This window comes from Rutidosis leptorrhynchoides, chromosome 4, assembly GCF_046630445.1.
Source record: "Rutidosis leptorrhynchoides isolate AG116_Rl617_1_P2 chromosome 4, CSIRO_AGI_Rlap_v1, whole genome shotgun sequence".
NCBI lineage: Eukaryota > Viridiplantae > Streptophyta > Magnoliopsida > Asterales > Asteraceae > Rutidosis > Rutidosis leptorrhynchoides.
In genome coordinates this window covers 116,514,419-116,526,215 of record NC_092336.1, presented here as the reverse complement: position 1 = coordinate 116,526,215, position 11,797 = coordinate 116,514,419, and positions in this window count along the sequence as shown.

Sequence of the window (11,797 nt, the reverse complement as noted above, 5' to 3'; positions counted from 1 at the left end):
ATGAAATGTGTTATGAATGGTATTGAGCTCATTTAAAACCTTGAGCATTTTATGCCACAATATTAGGGCAGACAAACAGAGAGGAGTTCGTGAAAATCACAGTCATGAAATTTGATAGAGATCTTCATTGTTTACAACAAGAATATTTTAATGATGAATATAAGTTGAAAAATAAAGTTTTATCACTATTGAATAATATGGATAAAACGATTCGTTTATAGGAAGAGTATAAACGAAGCTATCATAAAAGAGTGAAATGAGAAAATTAAATGTTCGCCTTAACTTTTGACGTAGTCACGATTGATTTCCGGAATTCAAGGAATTAAAGGAAATCTTCGTAATCTATAAGATTTGATTCTCCGGTATTTACGAAATTTTGAGATTTGTTTGATTAAATGCGGTGATTTGCCTCGATTGATGTGTTTGGAATTTTGCTATAAATTAGCTTCTTCCGTTTCATTATCTTCACCACTTCTATACTTTCTTTCTCAATTCAAACTTCCAAAAGATTAAGAAAATGCTAAATCCAGTTCTGATCCTGGTTATTATATTTACCATCTATGCAGTCATTCTTCTTTTTCTTTTACCGCTAGAGGAATCTGTTTACTTCTTCTATGCTCTTGGGGTTATAGTGTTTTTAATTATCCCGTGTCTTTATATTGCTATACGCATTGATATACACGGTTTGTAATTTCGGAGTCGTTATCGGGCTTTATATTTTCCCTTATATGTCGGAGCTTTATGTTTTTGTTTCTTCTTCCCGACTTCAAGTCAAGCGAGTAATGGTCCAGAATTCATAGGTATGAAGTTTTGAATGATCATAATATATAAAGTAGAAAGGAAAGGTAATAGCACGATTTGATTTGTCATATTACCAGAATATCCGAAAAAGACCGAATCATCAAGAAAAATATTTTCTTGATATGTTTAGAGGTTAAATAGAATGTAAGAGTCGTGTAACATGGCAAATGATGATTATAAAATCTATGAATCGTCATCTTCCATTAAAAACTGAGCATGACTTACTGTAATATAATCACGTTGGCCTGACGTCATTATATTATATTAACTCATGCTTCAATTCCCAATCACTTCTTCAAAGCATTTATAATTTAAACTCGAATTTTACAGAATATAGAAACTAAAACAGTTTCCTTTATAAAGATATCGCAAAGAGATACTTAATTGCGGACATGAATCATTATGAAGATATCTTCCGAAATATAGAGGATATTTATGATGATATTTTGGAATTTCTAAGTTCGAAAGTTGATGAAGAAAAATTTTCCGCAAGCTTTTAACATGATTTTGGAGCAATATATTCTCTAAAGATTTCACCGGATTCAGAATTTCCTGGATTCTTTGAATATAGGGTTTGGCCCTTGTGTTTGTCCTTGGTCTCCTCCATGGTTAGCTCAATCCGTTTTTCAGTTCCAAATTTTCTTTTGGGCTTTTCCAACGTACCATTCTTTATTATCAAACTGTTAGCCCTTAAGAACATCTATAGCATTTGCTGCTTCGTCAGCATTCTCAAGGTTAACGAATCTGAATCATTGATTGACAACCCGAGATGGTTTCAAGAAATTTTATTTTTAGATGATTAAACGCTGATTGTAATCGTCAATGGATCTAATGGTTGACGAATAGGCGTTGTTGATTTCAAAAGTAATGAATGATAATTTTGGTGGTTTGATGTGATAATTCATCATAGAATACGAATGAATATAATTCATGAATGTAGTGATCTTTAGAAAGATAACATCTGCTATAGCTTTACTTGAATTCTGATATGTCAAATTCAGAATATGTAATTTGATTTGAATGAAAATGGTTGTTCTTTGGTGCGCGGATACATATGTGGATGTAAGTAGTATAGTTACTGATTATTGAATCGGAATTTGAAGAATGTACAATGTAACATATTAATGTGAGATATAAATATTTCTCGGGTATTACCTACCCATTAAAATATTTTCACAATTAACAGTTTGTACAAAAGAGAAGATATATGTTCATATATGTATTCTTCAGATATAATATAGATTTAATGAGTTAATATAATATTAAACTCATTTGATTTGCGGTTGAAACGAGAATAAATAATCTCCAAAACCTTAGAGATTTCATAATTGTCGCGAAATATTTCGCTAATGAAGTTATGAATCAATACTTCATCGTTCATTGTTATTGATATACCTCAGTATATGATGTTGGTGCTCGTAGAATTCTTGTGAAATTCATAAGGCACGAATGATGTTTTCTAGAAAGTTTCGAGTACATCGAAAATGAAAGTATACAATCAATCATGTATTTGAGTAATACACTTGGTTTATTATGAAATGGAGTTTATTGTGTTGAAGCAGTGATTAACGATTGTTAAGTCATTAATGAAGGATGTACATCATAGCATATTAATGATATGAATTAATCAAGTAGTACATACTAGTTAAGATTCACACGTAATAGCTTAGTATGAAAAGATTTATTATTGTTCCAATCCATATATATATAGTATACATATGTAATTCTTCAGGAAGAATGAGTCAATACATCTTAACTCATTATTACTAATATTCCTTGGTATCTATGGGGCGTATGATGTTGATGTTTGAGGTACTGAGTGTGATGTTGAGGCGTGGAATGCGGATGTTTTCGTTGGTGAAGCTGGTGATGTTGGTGGTGATGCCGATGGTACTGGTGGTACTGGTTATGCTGCTGGTGCTGCTGCTGGTGTTCGTAGGTTTCGCACCATATTCTCCAGAGCCACTACTCGAGCGCGAAGCTCGTTGACTTCTTCTATTATTCCGGGATGATTGGCGGTTCGGACAAGTGGATGAATAAGATCTAAAATTTTAGATATTATATATTCGTGACTGGATATCCTGGAAATGAGGGTGAAAATAGTGTTCCGAACGGGTTCGCCAGTAAGTGCTTCAGGTTCTTCACCAAGAGGTGAATTCGGTTGGTGGAAGGGATCACCTTCTTCTTGTCTCCATTGATTAAGTTTACTACGAACCCATCCCCAATTCTTCCAAAATAGATGATGGCTGATTGGTTGGTTCATTCCGGTTACGCTGCCATTGGAGCTCGAAGAGTTCGAGGAATCCATATTATGTGTTTGGAATTAGGGTTTTTGATATGAGATTAGTTTTGAATACTGGATGATATATTCGTCTCCTCGAATATGTGTATATAGCAAAAAGATTTCCGTAATTTATGGAGGGAATTTAGGAAAAGTGTTAGACAAAATCTATTAGGATAGATACGATAAGATATAATAAGATATGATGTGTCTTTACTTTAATAATGGCAGTATGACGTGTCGAGATCACAAAGTGATAAGTATGTAATCTAATAATCTTTTGATTAAAGACTTTCAATTCGTATACTGTGATAACCCAATGACATTTTTCAATTCGCAAACCGATGCATAAAGGCATAAGGCATATAGGTACGTGATATAACAGAGAGTTATTTACGTTTGAGTGTGAGTAGTAACAATTATAAGAATTTCAAAATCATGGATAATATTTCATGTAATACATATATAATACACATAACCATGATAGATGACTTATGAATGTCAAGAATTTCTGAAATCATTGTGTCGCATTTAGATGTGGTGGTGTAATTGGATAGTACTCAGGAAAGTGAGCAGAGTTCTTAGATTAGCTCGGCATTCTAAGATAAGTAAAGTTTCTAAAGTATAGTGTAGCATTTAACAGTTAAAGGCAACAATTAAAGGCACTATGGTCAAGGAAAGTTGTAGTCCTACATTAGAAAAGAGACTTTGATTAGAATCTTTAAGTCAAGTTTGGTAAAGCATGATTGTTAAGATTATAAGGCAATTCTAAATGCTTTAAGTCTAAGGCAGGAAAGGTTATAGTTTCCTAGATTGCTAAGGCACCCTAGCTAGCAAGTAAGGCACACATAAAAATGCAATCCTGGTTCTCTATAACAGCCTGATTATGCTCTGATACCAATCTGTAATGTCCTCCCAATAGGGTCTGGAAGAAACGTTACTAATATCAAATAAACCAACATATTATAATACGAGAACAATACTAAATGAGAAAATTTAACTTTATTGAGTACGCAGCGGAAAATGAAATGTCGTTACAATAATGGAAATAACGATAAAGTAATTGTTCATATGCAGAAGTAATAAATGCGATATCTCTTGATCCTAAGTCCAAGTAGCATCACATAAGTAGTAGATAAGAAAGCTTGAATCAAACAGCACCTGAGACAAAACATGCTAAAGTGTCAACCAAAAAGGTTGAGTGTAGTTCATAGGTTTAACAAAAGTAGTTATCGTTGTTTTTAGACCACAAGATTTAGTTGTAAAGTTGATCTCCCGCAGGATCAAAAAGTAGATCTCGCAGATCCAAAAGTAGTACTGATTCGTGATATTTTAGACTAAACGTTTGTTTTGTTGCCTCAATGATAAGTTGGCAGTACCTTATCACCATGTTTAAATCATTATTAAGTAATACAAAGACATCACGGTCAAATGTATCGGGGACGTTACTCCCGATAGGCCTACCCCCAATAATTAAGAATGTCTTATCCTGAAAGCAATTAAAAAATATCACTGTGGGGTCTTAGTAGCATAAGCTAGCCATAGTACAGTTTAGGTTCGTACTTGTGTCTAAGTTGTTTAAAGTATAAAAGCAGCATGTGTCTCACCCCAGTAAGTATAAAAAGTGCTATAGCAATAAGAGTGGGGCTATGAAAGTCACCTTAGTAAGTAGAGAGAGAGTTATTCCTCGGAATAAAGAGTTGAACGAGTGAGCAGGAAAGTCAACCTATTGACATTTAAGAGTAGTTAAGTGTTTTGCCCATGTTTAAGTTTAAGTATGTGTTTAAGTATAGTTTGTTTTACTAAGTTTCTCTTCCTAGTAAGTTACTATTTTTATAAAGTTTCCATTTTTAGAAAGTTTCTTATTTTACTAAGTTTCTATGACTAGAGAGTTTCTACTTTTATGAGTGTTTTTCATTTTAGGATACTTGCCGTATTAGATAAGCTTCCAATCACCCCTTTCCCTTCGAATGGCTAATTTAGATCTAGGGCTTGAGCCATAGGACCCTTTAAATCGGAAATCCAAACCCTCTGCCTAGAATCTCGTAGAAACCATTCGTCAAGAAAGTTCGAAGATCTATACATCTCTAATACATATCCCAAAATGTTTTTGTGCTACAATATAAGTAATAGGTTATAGGTGCTAGTAATAGTAATAGTGTATACATGTTAAGTACTAGTATAAGTAGTATTAGGGTTTAAGGTTTTAATATGTATATGTATATATAATTCGTATATATACATAAAAATATTTTTTTTTTACATGTATATATGTATATATAAATCTAGGAGTGTTTATGTATATACTTATGAATAACAAGTTTATAATATGAATATGAATTAACAAAGATTAAAGTTTATGTAAATAGTTTAGGGTTTATGTTATACCTTTGAAGATTCAAGATAATTAACAAAGAAAAGATGAACACGATGAAGATGGAAGATCAAAGCCTTAAAAATCTTGAAGAACTCCTTGAAGATTCTTGAAGAACACGAAGAACAAGCTTGAAGATCCGAATACCACAAGAGAGGGAGAGGGAGAGATTGTTTTTGAGAGAGGATTTTGGTGTGATTTGTGAATGAGAAACTAGGAGTCTAGGAGTGTTTATATAGTGCAAGTATTAGAGTGTTAGTCAACATAAGGATGTTCTAATTAATGATTTTATTTTGTTTATAATTTTTAGTCAACAAAAAGGTGGTACTAGTTTATAATTAGTCAACATAAGGATGTACTAGTTTATACTTTATTTTTAGTCAACATAAGGATGTAATTGTTTAAGATTCTTTAGTCTCATTATTATTACTATTATTATTATTATTATTATTATTATTATTATTATTATTATTATTATTATTATTATTATGTTTATTATTATTTTTACATTTACTACATGATAAGTATTATTTTCTTTTTACTAATTCATGACTTGTATTTATTTTTATTTAGTTCCCAATTGTTTTATTATTTATATAAATGTCACTTTTTATTTATTACTTATAGATTAATAGTTATAAATAATATTATTGAAATGCATAAATTTTAATTAGCAGTGAGTGTCGAATAAAAGTTTATTATTTGGTCAACGTTAAATTGATTGTGTATATAACAACCCTTAAATAATTAATACGTATAGTCAGACAGTAAACCCTAAGGTCATTTCAGTAATTTCAGAAGTCAAAAATTGAGGGTTGTTATATCACTAGTGGGTGTCGGGGCTGGTGTATCGGCAGTAGCAGCAGCAGGTGTAGCAGTAGGTAGGGCGACGGGGTCTGAGTCTGTACTGCCCGAAATGCCAGCAGGTGGAACATCCGACATCTGATCAAGGAAAAATAAATTTTCCATGTCAGTATGTCATAAAGCAAGCAAATAATAGGCCAACAGTTTAAATCATGTATAACGGTAACTAGCATGGCAATAACAGTAATTCGTATGAAAGTAGCATGCAATCGAAAGCAAGTAGCATCATGCAGTAGTGATATCATGTAGTAGCATACGGCATATAGCAGAAAAAGTAAGCATTAGCATGTAGTAAGCTCAGCGGAAACAAGTAAACTAGCAAGTTGTAGATTAGTCCTATTAGTGAATCCTACTCGGGTCGGTCTTAGACTCACTAATGCAACCTAATTTCCTACAACCAATGCTCTGATACCAAATGTGATGCCCCGTACAAAACCATCGTGTACAAATCATCAACAACAGGATCATTACAAGGTTAAGTACTATATGCTGTAATTAAAGAAGTTGCATTCACGATAAAAAGGTGATGTCATAACCGACATCAAATGTTTTACATTTCAAAAGCATGCTTCACTAAGTAGAAGCAAATAATAAGTGTATGTGACCACAATGGTCGTTACAAGTCATAGTTCAAAAGTACTAAAGTTTGAATGCAAGGTAAAGTAGTTCATACGATGACAACTCTAAGCAGCGGGTGTCTACAGCACGACTAGTACACAGCGGAAGCTAACCTCAAGCACCTGAGAAAAACATGCTTAAAAATGTCAACACAAAGGTTGGTGAGCTATAGTTTAAGTATAACAGTATGTAAGGTAGGCCACGAGATTTCAGTGCTACAACGAGCGTTTCAAAACAGTATGATAAAGTATATGTTAACCGTGGGCACTTGGTAACTAACTTAACGTTTATACCCCCTGAAAGTACACTTGGAAAGTGCGTATGTTTATGAAGTATTAAACACTCGTTAAATGCTAGCGCTACTAGCCCGAGTGGGGATGTCAAACCCAATGAATCCATATCTAAGATTCGCGTTCACCGGTTCAAAAACCAATGACTAAACGTTACCGAGCTAAAGGGAATGTTTCTGCCGTTATATAACCCACACATATATAAAGTTTAAGTACTCATGCCTAGTATGTAAAATATAAAATCCGCATGTATTCTCAGTTCCCAAAATAAGTTAAAGTAAAAAGGGAATGCTATAACTCACAATGATAATGTAGTCGTAAAGTCGGTTCGGAAAAGGTGTGCAAGTAATCGGTCCGAAGGTCCTCAACCTAAGGCAAATAGTACTAAGTCAGTAAATTGTCTTAATAGGTTTAAAAGTATGTAAATAAGGTCTTAAGGGTCATCTTCATTCATCATTAAACAAAAGGCGTAAAGTAGGTTTCGTTTATTAAAGTAGTTTAAAACAAAGTCTGACTTCAGTCAGTCACCACGGCCTCTACCCTTACTGAATTAAGGTGAGACCAGTGGCCATGGCTCCATATATGAGTCTTTTAAGTGTGGTAAAATTTACAGAAGCAAACTCGTCTTGGTTTGACCGTGGCGACGGTCTAAGTGCGAGTAGGTCAGAAATTTCTGCACCACGTTAAAGGACATAGTAACGATCGGAGGGCCATAAATCCTAAACCGTAACTTGGATTAAGACGAGTCCTATATGAAAAGTTATCTACTCGAAAAGATCTATCTAAAAATCATGGTTAGAACAGCTCAGGGCTGCTGGTCTGTTACAGAAACAGCAGGTCAGTAGGTTTGGACAGAAACAGTAAGTTTAAGTGAGTTCCGGTGGTCTTGGTGCTTGATGTTCATCATGGTTCTCATTCTTGATGCATATAGCTTTAAGTGTACAACTCATTGATGTGTCTACATCATCTTAACCAAGTCTTGACCATCATAACTCTAGTGCAAGTCTAAGACATGAAGCACAACTCACTTAAGAGTTGCATGTAGTTTGATGAACCAAAGTTACATCAAAGTCTTAGGTTTGACACTTACATAAACTATAAGACTAATAATAAGTTACAAACTTGAAAATGAACTTATGAAATCAAGATCTTAAAATGTAGAACATAGTTCTTAGTTAGATCTTGAAGATCCAAGACTCAAAAGTCTAGATCAAGCATAAGTATACAAAGTTATAATTAAAAAGTTTCCTTCATATGTTCTTGAACTTTAAAGTTAACTTTAAGTTCAAGATTAATGAGATCAAAGTTAACTTGTAACATTTGACCAACAAGAACATAAATAATGAAATTAAAGTGCAAGAATGAAGTAGTAAACTAAGTAAACAAGTAAATTATTCATGATTGTTCATACTTTAAAGATTCAAACCAAAGTTTGATCTTTAGAAAGTAAACTTTAAAGTTTACTTCATGAGCTTCAAGTATGTCTTTCAACCATGAACTTTATAATCTTTTGAAACAAATAAGGTAGAACATAACTAGATAGATTATGTTCTTGTTGTTCTTGTTATAACAAGATAAATATGAAGAATCAAACTAGTAAGTTTATTCTTGTAACATGAAAGTAAGTAAGTAATAACAAGTAAATAACTAAACAACAACAAAGACAAGTAATCAATCAAGCAACTAACAAAAGATGATGATAATTGTGGGTGTATAGTATTCGGTTTTACAAAGAAAAAGAAGGGAGAAAGAAACTTGTAACTTACAAGAATGAAGAGAAAGTTGAGAGAAAAAGTTGAAAGGAGAATGTAAATAAGAATGTGTGTGAAAATGAATGATGAATACAAGTGAATAAAGTAAGTAAAAAAAAAATAATTTGAACTCCTCCTTGATGCCAAAACCGACGGCCAAAGTGTGGGGGGGAGGAAGGAGGCCAAAATCCACAAGTCACTTGTATGCAAAGGTGTTAAAAGTTGGATATAAGATGTGTTTGCATGGGGATTAAGTGATAACTAGATTCCAAATGATATAACTAACTAGTTACCATATAATTGATACTTACACTTTGAAAGAGTGGGATAACTAAGCCCACTTAAAGGTAGGGTGGGCTTACAAGTCTTAATTCATGAGTCCATTAACTAATCAAAGCCCAAGTTCAATTAATTAACAATTAAACCCAATTAAAGCTCAAGTAGCTAACTAATAGCCTTAGTTAATTAAAATGATTAATAAAATTAATCATGAATGTAAATAATATCTAGAAATATTATTCGTGAAGTTTTGTGTGTCACAAAGACGTTTCGGGCACTTAAAAGTCAAGTACGGGCAATCATGGCAACATGTAAATGTAATCACATACATTCGTTTAATCACACGTATTAATAATAACAATTATTAATAAATAAACGTTGGAAATTCCAGGGTCGTTACAGTAAAGTTGTCTCATGATTGATTGTCTCTGCATAATGTCTATATGTATGTATATTATATAATAGATTAGTTAGATTGGATAGTGGACAAGGAAAACACTAGTAAACTTTAGTTTTATGAATTAACAATCACGTGAATTATGAGATGGATGTGTAACGGAATTGATAAAGTAAAACAGTAAATTTAATTTAATAATATCTCAATTCAATAATATCATGTGGTGGTGTGGTTTGGTGATTGAAGAAAGAAAGAGAAGTAACTGGGTGTTGGGTTGTTCATGTGAGAATCGTTGGTGAAAGGTGATGGTAGGAATTAGAAATCGAACATAGCATTAGAACTAAAGTAGTGATCTTTGTTCATTAAACAAGAGATGTTGGTTATGGTGGTATGAAGTTAAGTAGTAAGAAAAATAAAGAAATATAATTATATGGGATGCATCATGCATTGTATATATATGTATATGTACATGGGAACTAGGATAGTGACTTATAACAGATTGAAGACAAGGAATCAAGTAATTCAATTGAAAGAATAATGTGAATGTGAATGTACTAGTGGAAAGAAAGAGACGAGAAAACAGTATTAAGTGGTTATCAATTTGAAATAGTGAAGTACAGTAAGTCTTGGTTAATTGTCATACAAGTGGTCTTTTGTTTTGATGGGTGATTGGTTCTCATTAGGAAATAAGGAAGAAAAGGAATGGGTGTTCAATCTGTGTAATAATCTATTCATATGTATATTTATATATATATATTAGATTATGATTAATCAAACAAAAATAGTAACCACAAATTTCAACTACATACAGTAATCAAACGAATCATGTGAGGATTATTTGTCTATATGTTACTGAAAGTTTTTCACGGATGATATATCGTGTCCATTGCTAAACAGTTAACGTATAAAAGTGTTCCTAAAAAATCCCAAATTCTTAGCTTAAATATATTTAATTATTTCAGTCATTAATTGTTTGAAACCTAATAAAAAGATTCATTAATTATTTGTTTTCTGTTCCAATTAGTATGTACGGAGTATTAAAATTTAAACTAAAGAGGTAAAAATATTTTTGTCCAACCTATAATCTTCGTAATCAATTTATAGTCCAACTTTTATCTTAATCCTTCATATATATGTATCTATTTACAATTAGTTGTTCGTGAATCGTCAGGAATGGTCGAAGGTCAATTGAATATATGAAACAGTTCAAAATTTTTGAGACTCAACCTAACAGATTTTTCTTATCGTGTCAAAAATATTAAATCGTATCGAGAGTTTGGTTTAAAATTAGTCGAAATTTTCCCGGTCGTCACATTATAGGTGTTAGTAATAGTAATAGTGTATACATGTTAATTAATAGTATAAGTAGTATTAGGGTTTCATTAATTAGGGTTAGTTAATTAAAGTATATTTAATAACTAGGGTTTAGTAATTAATGTCCCAGGGTTTAATAAATTAGGGTTTAGTAAATTAGGGTTTTATTTAATGTAGTAATGATTAGGGTTTTAATAATTAAAGTGGTATTAAATAATTAGGGTTAGGTTTAATGAATTAGGATTTTAAGTAATTGGGGTTTTATATATATATGTATATGTAATTCGTATATATGTATATATATATATATATATAAAAATTCATGTATATATATGTATATGTCGATATATATGTATATGTATATATATTTATTCTGTTTCCTAAATTAACCATAAACAAATCTTTCATGTAATAACCTAGGGTTTAAAGATCAAAGTTTCCTTTTTCCCTTTTTTTTTCTTCTTGGTCGACTTACATACATACAAATATATATTATTATTTTTTTCATTTATATATAGATCTAGGTGTGTTTATGTATATATTTATGAATAAACAAGTTTATAACATGAATTAAAGATCAAAGATTATGTAAACAAGTTAGGGTTTATGTTATACCTTTGAAGATTCAAGATGATTAACAAAGAAGTGATGAACACGATGAAGATTGAAGATCAAAGCCTTGAAAAACTTGAAGAACTCCTTGAAGATTCTTGAAGAACACGAAGAATGCGAAGAACACTTGAAGATCACCTTGAAAATTGATGATGATTTCGATGGGTGGTGGTGGTGATTTCGGTTTTGGGAACCGAAATAGGGAGAGAGGGAGAG